The sequence below is a fragment of the Artibeus jamaicensis genome, unplaced genomic scaffold (genome assembly GCF_021234435.1).
Source record: "Artibeus jamaicensis isolate MK-2021 breed Jamaican fruit bat unplaced genomic scaffold, CSHL_Jam_final contig_391, whole genome shotgun sequence".
Taxonomy (NCBI): Eukaryota; Metazoa; Chordata; class Mammalia; order Chiroptera; family Phyllostomidae; genus Artibeus; species Artibeus jamaicensis.
Window position 1 is genome coordinate 25,729,489 of NW_026521814.1, and position 12,846 is coordinate 25,742,334.

A 12,846-nucleotide genomic window follows, 5' to 3' on the forward strand; every position below is an offset into this window, starting at 1 on the left:
AAGAAACATCAACAGTAGGTATAAAACAGACAAGGGGAGGTTAAGAATAGTATAGGAAATGTAGAAGCCAAAAAAACTGTATGGGTTATATGTATGACCCATGGACATGAACAAATGGAGGGGAATCCATGTAAGAGGAGGGGTACAGGGTGTAGGGGAACAAAGGGGGGAATTAGACAACCATAATAGCATAATTAATATAGTATATTTAAAAAAACAAAGAAAAACACATACAGGCAAGCAATCAAACAAAGAAAAACAGATTGTAGAACAGGAGCCGTTCCTTCAGCCAGTCCCAGAATGAGAAGATATACAGAACAGAGCCACAGTTGACCCTAGCCATAGGAGCAAGAATTTTTGCCACTGGTACTGTAAGCCCCTGAGGTTTTGAGGTCACTTGGAACTATGGCTTTACTTACTGAATAATGACTAATAAGACTCAGATTAATGTTATCAATACATTCTAAGGAAACATACTTTTGTATCATTTTCATATCTCAGATTTTGGTTGCACTACTTTTTTACACAACTTTAGATCTCCTTTACATTTTTCCAAATCATCTTTTACTATTTCTTTTTTATACCAGCATATATTCTGCATTACTTAAGGCATATTTCTTCTATTATATTTTTATTTTTTCTCCAAAGAGCACTCCCTTTCTTTCTCTATGCATGGGTCCTATTTTTTCCTCCACTCTTTGACAGATCTATAAGGTGTGCCATTCAAATTAAGGAGAGCATAAACATCAAACCCAATAAAAGCATAAATGAATAGAAACCTTCACATGCATCAAGCCTAAAATAAAGCAGGCAGTCCTTGAAACAATCAGATTTTATCAAAAAAGATAATGAGAATTCTAAGCTTACATATGACTCATAAATACTGGTTCTATATTTATTTAAAGTTGAGAAAAAGTATTTACACAAATTTTATGTAGACAATCTGAATTTTTTCAAAATTTAAAAGACATTTTACTGTTTCTATTTTAGAGTTAGTACCAATCTAGAACTCAGTGTTTATTTTTTCTTAATCGATAGAATGACATGTTGATTTTTGGTAGACTTTTAATTTTTCTATTTTACTTATATAGGTAAAGGATTTACCAGTGCTAACATTCAATTATCTTTTGTTATTAAGCTTATTTTGATAATAAAATTATAATAAACAATAATTTTTCTTTTTAAATAACTTGCATAAATTACTATTTTATTATCACCAAAAGCTGAATTTTGAGTTCATCTTTCAATAAAGAAAAGGTTCCACTTAAAGAATAGAAAGGAAATTTTAAATCAAAACACTTCATTCCATCCTTTATGGACAACTTGTGGGTTTTGCCTTTTGTATGCCATCTTCACCTTTTCTGTGCATCTCCCACGGGGAAGTGGGCCCTACATGGTGGAGCTGCTGATGGGTCTCAGAGGCTCACACAACATTCAGCTGTTGATTCAGAGCCCTGCTCATGTTTTCTCTTATAGTTTCCAACATTTCCTGGGAAATACTAATATGACTTTAAAGAAAAAGAAATACTTTATTTTTATTAATATTATAAGGTGACAATATTTGAATAATAATCCCACTGTTATGTCATGTTATTGAAATGTTAAAACAAGAGACTTAGCATATTAGTCTGCTATTTAGAAAACAGATTTCTTCTGCATATGTATCAGTACCACAATGCAGTAATATGTGTTCAGATTCTAGGGAGAAAATGCATTATCTTTGTTTTTTTAATTAAAAGAACTATACACCCACTGTTCATTTTTAATTTTAAGTAATTTAGATGCTAAAAATTAAAGAAAGACTAAAATTACATGTATACATAATGGCTTAAAATTCTAAAAACCACTCGAAAAGTCTAAGAAATGAGTTTCAAGACTGAGCAAATGTAATTTTATATTGAACACTTAAAAGAAAAGATCATTACAGAAAATTTAATTTGTCATAATTAAGCTAGTTTGCTAGAGCTTGACAAAGTTTCTTTATAAATCATGTAATTTATCTTCTACGCAACTAAAAATAATTTAAGAGATTAATACAATGCTACTATTTTGAGACATGATTCTATTGTCATTTGTCTCACTGACTGCACTCGGTTCTATCCAAGTCAGAACCGAAGAGACACTGAGAGCTCTCCTCATCACCACCAACATGGGGACTTCATACGGAGTCCTATTCTTGGTGTTGGACTGCCCTGGCCTGAAGCTGAAGAAGCTGCCCGGGTGCATATGCCCTTGGCCATGATGGTGTGCGCTCTGGTGGTGGTGTCTTATTTTCTCATCACCAGAGGAATAATTTATGATGTTATTTTTGAACCTCCGAGGATTGGCTCTAGGACTGATGAACAGGGGCATCAGAGACCAGGAGCTTTCTTGGCTTACAGACTAAATGGATAACACATTGCAGAAGGACCTGTATCCAGCTTCCTGTTTACAATGGGAGGTTTAGGTTTCATAATCCTAGACTGATCCAATGCTCCAAACATTCCAAAACTCAGTAGATTTCTTCTTCTATTCATTGGATTCATCCGTGTCCTATGGAGTTTTTTCAAGGCTAGAGTATTCATGATAATGAAACTGCTGGACTATCTGATGGGTTAGAGTCCCTTTTGAGAAGAAATCTGTGGATACTGGATTTGTCCCCGTTACTGAAGTTTTAAAGGCTGAACCAATCCTCTGATATGATATATGGAAAAGGATGAAACACAGTAGAAAAGAAGCACCCAGTAAAAAATTATGGAAAGCATATTCAAGCTTGGACCAGAATATCTTCTTGGTGTCAAAGAGACAAGTGTATCACAGTGTTTTCCTGCTGACCTAAACTGACATACTGATCATATTCAGTAGCATTTTTTCTCAGTTTTTAATTTCTTAAAGAAAATATACCCTATTTCTAAAACAAACAAAAAAGGAACTGAAGATACTCAGTTGATGAGAAAAAAAGAATGATGGGAGGCAGGATAAAAGAAAGAGAAGGAAGAGAAAAGGCTTATTTAGCTTGACATCACGCATTGCAGAATTCAGAGCAAGGTACTGTGCTAGATACATGGAATTCTGTCATATCAACCATGTGGCAATTATGAGCAAAAATAGTTTTATTGTTTTCTGTATAATTAGTTTAAATTATTTTATGTAAATTTATAGAAATAATTTATTTTTCCTTATTAAATGCCTAAAAATTAAAACATGCAATTTTTATTGGTAAGTTATGAACGCTGGCTTGGGCTACATGGGATACTATAAGCATGGTGAAGACCTAATCCCAGTGAGAGGAGACTGAGAAGGGACTGGGAATTAGTAAGTATAAAGAATAAATGCAGGTGAGACTTAAGCACAAATGTCCTGATGAGAACAAGGAATGAGGCATTCATTGGATAGAGATGTAGATACTTTTATGAAAGGATGGAGTTGAGGACTCATTTTCTGCTGAGAAAAATGATGGAGCAGAGGACCACATTTATGCAGGAGAGCAAGCGGATAATAACAGAAGCAATGACCATGAGAAGTGATGGGTTTACACAGGCGTAGTAGTTGTCTTAGAGGTAGGGACACATCTTCTACTCTAGTTGAGAGGGCAGAGTATGTGGATATAAATGTAGAAGGAAGGTGACACTGGAAAGAGAGGATGAAATAGATCTCTGGTTATATTTTTTGCTTTTATTATATTTGTACGTAATTAAGAGGGGCATCATCATTTGAGAGAAATGTGAAGTACTGTAGGAGAGTGAATATGAATGAAGAAAGATGAAAGCTTTGTCAGCCTTGTAAGACTAATTTATTCCTTCTCAATTTTGTGCTTAATTTTTCTAATTAGTACATCTTTGATACATAAAGATGTATCTTTATTAACTTGCACTTTGGTATGACTTTAGCATATGACTTCTGGCATTGAACACATAGAGGCATTTTGTGATGTAGAAAGTTTTGTCTGAATCATCAAATAAAGACTTAATTGCCAGTAGAGTTAACTCTAACCTACTGAATGTTGGTTAAAGTAGAATTGCTTTGCAATCTGGTAACATTTGATATCTCACATTTATTTCCTAAATATTTTCCCACCACACTAACTCCACACTCATTTAGCCTAAACTTGTATTACTTATCTGTGCACTTACAAACTTGCCTATTTTAAACATATCTCTCAGTGTCTTATTGAAATGCAAATCTGATTATATATTTAAAATGGAAAATGACATAAAGTCTAAAGGCAGTTACATGAGAGACATAGTTTAGGCCTAGTACTAGGAGAGCTGAATTTAGGTTGCCCAGGCTCTTTCCTGGTCTGCGGATTTCTTACTTGTAAAATGAGAAGCCTGTCCTGCTTAGCTCGCAGGCTGTGGTGAAGAGGAAGCAGGAGGATGTGTGAAAGTGCTTTGCACCTTCTAAATTGCTCTGCCACCCTAAGTAAGGTGTTGACATGAAGAAAGTGTTAAAGTTGAAATAAAGTCATTGTCTTGTTCCCAGTAGAAGGTTTTTTGAAGGAAGTCCAAGGCTATGCATCACAAATGTGAATTGTTGGCTCTTGTGAGTAGCTTACAATGATACTGAAGCCTTGGTGGGAGCAGGGAACTGGGAATCACAAAACAGCATAACAAAACAGAGACATAAAAATATTGAGGAATTTATAGACAAAATCTTGCACATACACACACAAAAAACCTCACTTGTTTTTTTTTTTATCTTAAGGCATAAAGGGTTGAGGAAGAACAGGTAAGACGTGGTTGAGGAGTCTGTGAGATGTGTTCTCAGAAACTTCCAAGAGCTCTGGGCTCTCTAGTCTAGTTAGTAGACTGGATCTGGGAACAAACGTGCTCAAGTAGCACTCTCTTTCTTATTAATGAAGACAAAAATGAAATAAGGGCTTTATCTTTTCCCTTGTACTTGCCTGCTATGAAGATTGGTTTTCCCTGTATGCCTAAAGATATTCTGTCTAAGTTTCAAGTCCAACAGAGACTTAAAAATAAAATTTGCAGAGGTCACAGCTTGTGTAAATATACAACTCATTGATATAAATAGATCAATGAAATGAAAGAACAGCAGTAATAATGAAGCCACCTTTAAGAGGTCACAGTATTTGGTAAAATTGGTAGTCACAGCAATAATTTTTCTGAATTACCTGTAATATTTTCCAGTCTAGTTTTGCTATTGAAGGTCCACTCTCTAAATTTTGGAATCACAATAACCAAAATAACAGGAAGAATACCGAGGCTGGAATTCAGTGTTTGTGATGAGAATCAGGGTTGTGTTAAATCTGGACACATTCTTTCCTCCAAAACTGCTTGCCTTATATTGAAAACCCTATTTCATTTCACAATTTCCTTTCTGCCTATCAGCTCTAGGTGGTTTAGTTGTTTGTGTGATTCTTTTTTTCCAGTTTACAGCTGTCTCTTAAACTTGGGTTTCAAATCTGTAACCTACTGCGTAGAGCCTAGCATTCCTGAAGACATCTTTTGTGATGCTGCATCTTGGAATCTGTCCCCACTAGAAGCCAAGTGAGGCAGAGGCTCCTGTATTCTCAGTGTCACTTCCTCCCAGAAAACCTGCTCTCACATACGTTATTTCAATCAAAATAAAGAAAAGAAAACAAGATGAGAAAATGTGTCCTGAAAAGTATACATATAGAAAGCTCAGAATTTTCCAGTTTGAAGTATGAAAGAAGATGTGAACATCTTCCACAAAATGGGATAAAACCCCACAAAATAGAACAAAACCCACAAAAATGACCCAGGAAAGCTGAAGTGCTGGAATAGGTTAGAAATTGGATTCAAACTAATCAATAGGTCTACTTACAGAACCATTAGCTCAGTCTAAAACTGTAAAGTGGAAAGAATGAATAATTATGGAAAAGATAGCTAGATTTTTAAAAATTGCGTGGATTTAAGAGAAAATTTTATCATCATTAGATTGCCAGGCTATCCCAAAATAAATGGAAAGAGATAATCTTTAAAAAATTAATAATACTCTATTTGGAATTTTGTTATGAGACCAATTTTCTAAACTTTAGGTTTTTAAAATCAAACCACTTTGACTTATAGTTCCATCAGATCTCTTGGATCTTTGCCCTGGCTGGTAAGGCTCAGTGGATTGAGCACCAGCCTATCAACTGTAAGGTCACTGGTTCAATTCCAGGTCAGGGCGCATGCCTGGGTTGTGGACCAGGTCTCCAGCTGGGGGCTTGTGAGAGGCAAGTGATCGATGTATCTCTCACACACATTGATGTTTCTCTCCATCTTTTTCTTCCTCCCTTCTCCCCTCTCTAAAAGTAAATAAACAAAATCTTTAAAAAAGGATTCATGGATCTTTTATTTTTAAATATCTTACACTTGAGTTGTAAGATAACCAAATCTGTATCAATTCCCTTGTTTTTGCAGATTTGGATTAAAAAATCTTCAAGTTTTAGGGAGAGTTGATGTTAATCTAAACCATGAAGATTTAGGTTTAATATGAACTATAGCTTATTTCTCTGTTTAACATTTGTTTTAAAAATCATAATATTGAAGGACATATATGCTAAAATTACCAAGCATAAAATATGATTTAACTTTGTGAATAAACCAAAACATATTGGTAAATATAATAAGCACAAGAAAGGAATATTTTAAAAGATCAAAATATTTGTATTATTCTAATATTGTAAGTTAGCACCCTTAGGATGCCATGGCAGGGAGATAGAAAAACACTGATCAGATGTGGCATGTAATTTGGAGAGAAAACTGACGAGTTTTACTGATGGATTGGGTCCAGCTATAAAGTCAGTGTTCAAGATAGTTACTCCACCTGTCTGGGTCACTGAGTGACTGCCCTCACCCTCCACCTTGCCCAGCCAACCTGCAGTGAATATGTAGTGAGAATGAACCTTGGTCATTTTAAGCCACTAAGTTTGGGGACACCTTTGTTACTACTGCATTACCTTGAGTAACCTAGCCTAATCTGAATGTCAGAGATGAACCTAAGAAGCACAGGTACAATTGGTTCCACTGGGTTGATTTCACCAGCAATTCCCAAGTACCCAACTACTGATGGTTACTCTGGAACAGGATATACAAAAGTAAGTCAAATGATGATTCATTGAGAAAAACGGCAGTAGGTAGTAGTGGAGGTTTAGCAGCTTAAATCTAAAGTACGAGGAACGGGTCGTATAAGCAAATAGCATGGATTTTGAAAAGAATCAGTGTAGCGGGTGATAATGACAGGTTGTATTAATGGCAGTTTAAAAATGACAGTGTGAAGAAAGAAGTAAATGGCCTTACATGGGAAAGTGAAGTAGAAGTAGATGAGGTTTGAAGGGGTATCGTTGTCACTGGGGAGAAGACAGAAGGAAATTGTCGAAACATTTAAGACAATTTAACACCAGCTACCTTCTCACTGGAGCTAATATTGATAGTAACTATCATAAAAGTACAAGAATACACAAGTTCTTGTATTCTTAAATAGGCCCAATTTTATTTTCTTAGAGGATACAAGAAATATTTCCTGATAGTTATTGGTTATTTATCAGGAAATATATCCTGATAGTTATTTTAAAAACTGTGTTCACAGTATGCTTTTAATGCCCGAAAGCTGTTCACACAGAGGTCAGACCGTGGCTGACTCTGGGTATCCCAAATGGAAAACGCATCCTTTCTTCCTGTCTCAAAACACATTCTGCTTCCTGTCCAAGTTCATACCCACACAACATTCTGTACCATTGCCTTCATTTTTCTCCAATGCTGCTTAGGGTTGCTCATGCATATTTGTATTTTTAGATCAGATAAAATGAATAGAAGTTCTTTCTCTAAAAATATGTAGTGTGATTCAAAGAAAATGTTAATGAAATGAAATATTGAAAGCTTTGTGAAATATTGATATGTGGCAACTAATTTTGTCTCTATATGCAATTGCTTTTTCTTTGTGTCTCTGAAGCACTCCAGAATTTTGTAGCTGCACAAGCACTGGTATTGGCAGACTTTTTAAATGGAAGAGCATGGGGCTGGGGGAAGGGATTTAATAGCACTAAACACAATCTCTTTCAAATATGCCTAAATATGAGGTAGTGCATAGGACCAATATTATCTTCACTGCATTTTAGTGACAAAACATCTCTGTATAGAAATACTTTCCACCAGCACCAATACAGGTATCAAAATGAAGAGGCCTCTTCCTGGGGTGTTAAGAGTCCACATTAATTCCCCCCAAACATGGGCTGTTCTTTGTGACAGTTTAATTCCTCCTCTGCTCCCACACTACCTTACAGCAGGTCAAAGAGAAAGGTTATTATTCACACCCCTTTGTTTAAAAGGGGATTTAAAAACAATGACAACAACAAAACGTGTAGAAGCTAGTACAAAGACATGGACAGATATTCAGGTGAAGAATTTCTAAATGGGAAAAACGTGTTTTAGAGACACCTTTTACTAGGTAGGAGCCACACCTGGCAGAGCTGCAGGGCAAGGTGAGCACATATGCTATAAACAAAATGAACTCTCCTTAGTGAAGCCGCTGTGTATGGAGGGAAGGCTGTGGGTGAGATATAACAGCCGAGAGTGTCACTTGCATGCCGTATGTTTTTCAAAGCAGGTTTCACATCAATTTTAAGGCAACTGGGAAGATTTCAACTTATTTTTTCAAGACGAATTACTTGCATTGAACTCTTAGAGAGCCCAAGAATTTCAGTCAGATTAAGAAGCCAGTTGCAATTCTGGTGCATAGAAATGTACGTAAAAAACCTGCGACACTGTTTACTGCTTCTGTTAAATAGTACAATATCCCTGTCTATGATTACTCCCGAGATCAAATTAAGAACATTCTTCATTTGTTGGTTTGTCTCCAAAGAAAATACAGGAAAACAAATGCTAATGAAAAGATTGATGGAACAAAATAGAAATAAGGCATTGTCTAACAGTCTTGGTAAATATCGTGTGGTTTTAAGGTCCTTGTCAGTATGAATTTGATTTAAGTCTGTGAATCTTTTCTGAATATTCCTATAGCTATCCAGATAGAAATATCATATGTAAAAGTATCCTTTATTCCATAACAGATCAAACTTCCTGTGGTAAAAGACAATTTAGGTAGCTCTGAAAGTTTCTTATCATCCGACAACTCAACTTTCTGGTGGGTTCAGTGCCTGAAAGGTGCTCTGATATCACTCATTAGATGAATCAAATAGTGGGCTGGTGAAAAGAGTGGGGGACTACAGTAAGTAAGAGTGGGGAACTGACTACAGTTCCTCCTGGAGGAACAGGTGGTGGTGGGAAGGCTACAAATGTACTGAGTTTTGTCTTGAAAGTTTTTTGAGAAATTTTATTGCAATATTATACATCCACTTAAGTGGGATAATCTTTATTCTACAAATTTTTATTGACTTATGATGAAACTAAATTACTTTATATATATATATATGTGTATATATATATATATATATATTTGCTTAACATCTGATTAAAAGAAGTATTTTAAATTTCCACTCTAAAAAAGCGTCTTTCAAAGATTAGAAGTCAAATGTTCGAAGAACAGTGTCATCCAATAGGGTATCCAGTATCTACTTGTAGCTATTTAAAATTACATTTCATTAAAACTAAATAGAATTAAAAATCCAGTTTCTCATTTATGCTTGCTACCTTTCAAAAAATTAATAGTAACATGTGGCTAGTGATTACTGTATTAAGATAAAGAACATTTTCATCAACACAGAAGTTTCTCATGATAGAACTGCCCTAGAAAGGTTTAGCTCAAATACAGCATATAATAGTATTTATAAATTAATCTTCCCAATCCCATACTTTTGTTTTAGAATCTTCAACCTTTAAAACGTAAGAGATGGTGTGGTCATTTTCATCTTTCTATGAGGTGGTGGAATATCATGAGACATATACGCATGGTGTGACTGTGTGTGGCATTCGTTATGTTCTGTACCTTGATCTACGGTTACACACAACAGAAATTCTTTTTCTTTTAAGTATGCATTTTTAATGTCATTTTTAATTTTTAAATTGTTGTTCAGATACAATTCTCTGCATTTTCCTGCCACCACTTTCCCCCACCGCACCCTCAATCCTACCCCCTTTGGCTTTGTCCATGGGTCCTTTGTACATGTTCCTTGATGACCCTTCCCCTTCATTCCGCCATTACCTCCCTGCCCCTCCCCTCCGGTTACTGTCTGTTTGTTCTTTATTTCAGTCTCTCTGGTTCTACGGTGCTTGCTTGTTTTGTTGATTAGGTTCCACTTATAGGTGAAATCATATGGTATTTGTCTTTTACCGCCTGGCTTATTTCACTTAGCATAATAATTAATAAACTTTGTATTCTTATTCCATCTGAAGTGCTCAAAATATAGCTATCTTCTAATTTAGTCTCCAAACATCCTGGTAAGAAGTATTGTGACTGGAGCTCAACAGAGTACAGGCATAGAACTGAGCACTGTAGTTGTGAATGTGTTCTTAGTGAATATTTTTTGTTCTCTGTTCAAGGATTTGGCTACTACACTTGTAATTATATTTATAGTTTGGGTTAGCATGCCCGCCTCATACATTGAGATCATTATTTGCCTAGAGCACAGCACAAATATATACATACTGCTTAGTGCATATCCTTGTAAAACTGTTTTTTTTTTTTTCATGGGGGCCCATTTCTTCCATATATACACTTAGCCATGTGAGTTTAAACCAAATCAACATGGGAGGCTTGAACGGTGTAGTATTTGTAACAGAACAAACTTTTGGTGGCTAAAAATTTTCTACAAAAGAATTACATTCCTAAATGATCTCATCAGGCCTCTCATTACCAGAAGTTTAAGTGGGGAGATTAATGCCAAACAAAGGCATGGAGAGACTCAATTCTGTGTTTTCATCTAGAAGCAGTGATAAGCTGCAGATCTGCCACTACCTTGATATTTCGGAGATAAATGGATGTCTGAATAAACAGAGGCCTTCAGTCTCTGCAGCTGTCACTAACATATTTCACCCTAATTGCAATGTATTTATTTTAAACACTAGAATACACACTGAAAAAGCTATCCTCAGCTGGTGAAAAGGAGGTTTTTGATTGCTGACTTTTCCAGATTAATTCAAATATTATGGGAGCTACTAAGGATGGCATTTTGTTCTCTATACTTTTGACTTTGTATTCAGGATGTAAGTTAAAGAAGGAAAGAAAGAAGGAAAGATGAAAGGAATGGCCTCTGGTTTCTCTGTGGGTAAGAACTGCTTAATTTTGCTTTGTGCCCTCATATCCACGCATTTGTTGGCCCACAGTCAGGCACTTATGAAATGTTTGTTGAATAAATGAAGGAAGAGATTTTTGCTGAGACAAGATAATGGGTTATTTTTAAACCTTATATTTAACGTTATAATGTTTCTGTACTCAAATATAATATATTGCTTTGTTATATTTGAGAAACTAATAGGTATCACTGTCCACCCCATCCACCCTTCCTTCTACCTCTCCCCAATTTTTTTCCTTCCTCTCCTATTATCAAGACATTTTAGATTGATTATATTCCTGATATTTTGGAGTTTGCACTATATAAGCATCTTCTTTAAACCTTTATTTATCTAAAAGCATAATGACATTAAGGAATTGAGATGAAACTAGATATTAATTTTTTGTTCAATGATATAAACCAATTTCTCTAGCACATTAATTCATTTTACTGACATTTATTGAACACCAACTATCTGGTGTTAATCAAGATAAAGTTGTGAGCTAAATAAAATTCATCCTGAAGATCAGAATATTATGAAGAAATGCTCTTAAACATTTTTAAAAACTTAAGACTGCATGCTCTCTCTTCTAAAAATTAGCAAGTTCATTTACTCATTTAGTCTAATTCACTCCCCCTACCCCACTACCACCACCTTATTAGGAATTTTTGAAGGGGAGTGAAATGGAAGGAATCAATTTTGCATAACTGGATGTTGATATTGTGGAACCTGGTGTCTGGGTCCCACCTCAGAGGGTGAACTGGCATGTGGGGCAGTATGGAGCAGCCAGTGAGCCAGAAAGTCTATGCAGAAGGTACCCAGGGGTGTAATAGGGTGCGAGTGAGGAGCAAGCTCAAGGCTTAGTCTTCTGACTACATGCTACTTCTTACAATTCCCCAAATAAAGCAATCAAAGCTTCAGGTTGACCCTTTTCCTACTCTTTGCATTTCATTTTCTTTCTCAGAGAAATCTGGCTTTGGAAAATGATATCTAAATGGTAATTTGTCATTGTGCTGATGAGTAGGGTTACAATGCTTGAGATAGATAGATATACGCAAGACAGGCAGCTAGATGGCAGATCAAAGGCATTTGCTGACCAGAAGGTGGAAAATAGCAGTTGGGAGTTTTAGCAAATGCACTTAAGACTCTAGAGGAGCTTCTCAGGCATTTATTAGCAGCTATTTCAAACTCTTAGGGTTATGGAAGATTTTGTGAAAAGCAGCTCTTACCTGACCAACTGTCAATTAGCAAAGGAGAAAATGCCTCAAGTACTCCATTATCATGATGATCAAATAAACGGGCTTTGATTACTATAATAATAGTAGTATAATTTATAAAAACCCTCTGGTTTTAGATAGGAAAAGAATTTATAACTGGTAATCATCTGTAAAAATCTACTGTGAAAAACTACAAGTATAATTGTCCGATGATGTCAATTATTTTTCTTTCTCCAACTTTTCAGGTGATCTAATATAATGAGAAATAATAATCATTAAGGTTTGATCATGCTAATCTAATTTTCGGGATGGCTTATTAACTTTCCAAGGATGTTTTTCTTCTACTTCTTGATCATGAGATTGGGCAATGATTAGGGCAAGAATGAGGAATGTCAATTATACAATGATATGTGAAAGTATGCAGAAAGGTATGAATATTTAGGCTTATGTTTTCA

General features: G+C 35.5%; 1 protein-coding gene and 1 pseudogene across 1 annotated transcript in view; one reads left to right on the top strand and one right to left on the bottom strand.

Moving 5' to 3' along the window:
* TMEFF2 (transmembrane protein with EGF like and two follistatin like domains 2) overlaps positions 1–12,846 on the bottom strand; it is a 230,449-nt gene that overhangs the window by 112,232 nt on the left and 105,371 nt on the right. The window lies entirely within an intron of this gene.
* LOC119056870 (oligosaccharyltransferase complex subunit OSTC-like) lies at positions 2,150–2,598 on the top strand (annotated as a pseudogene).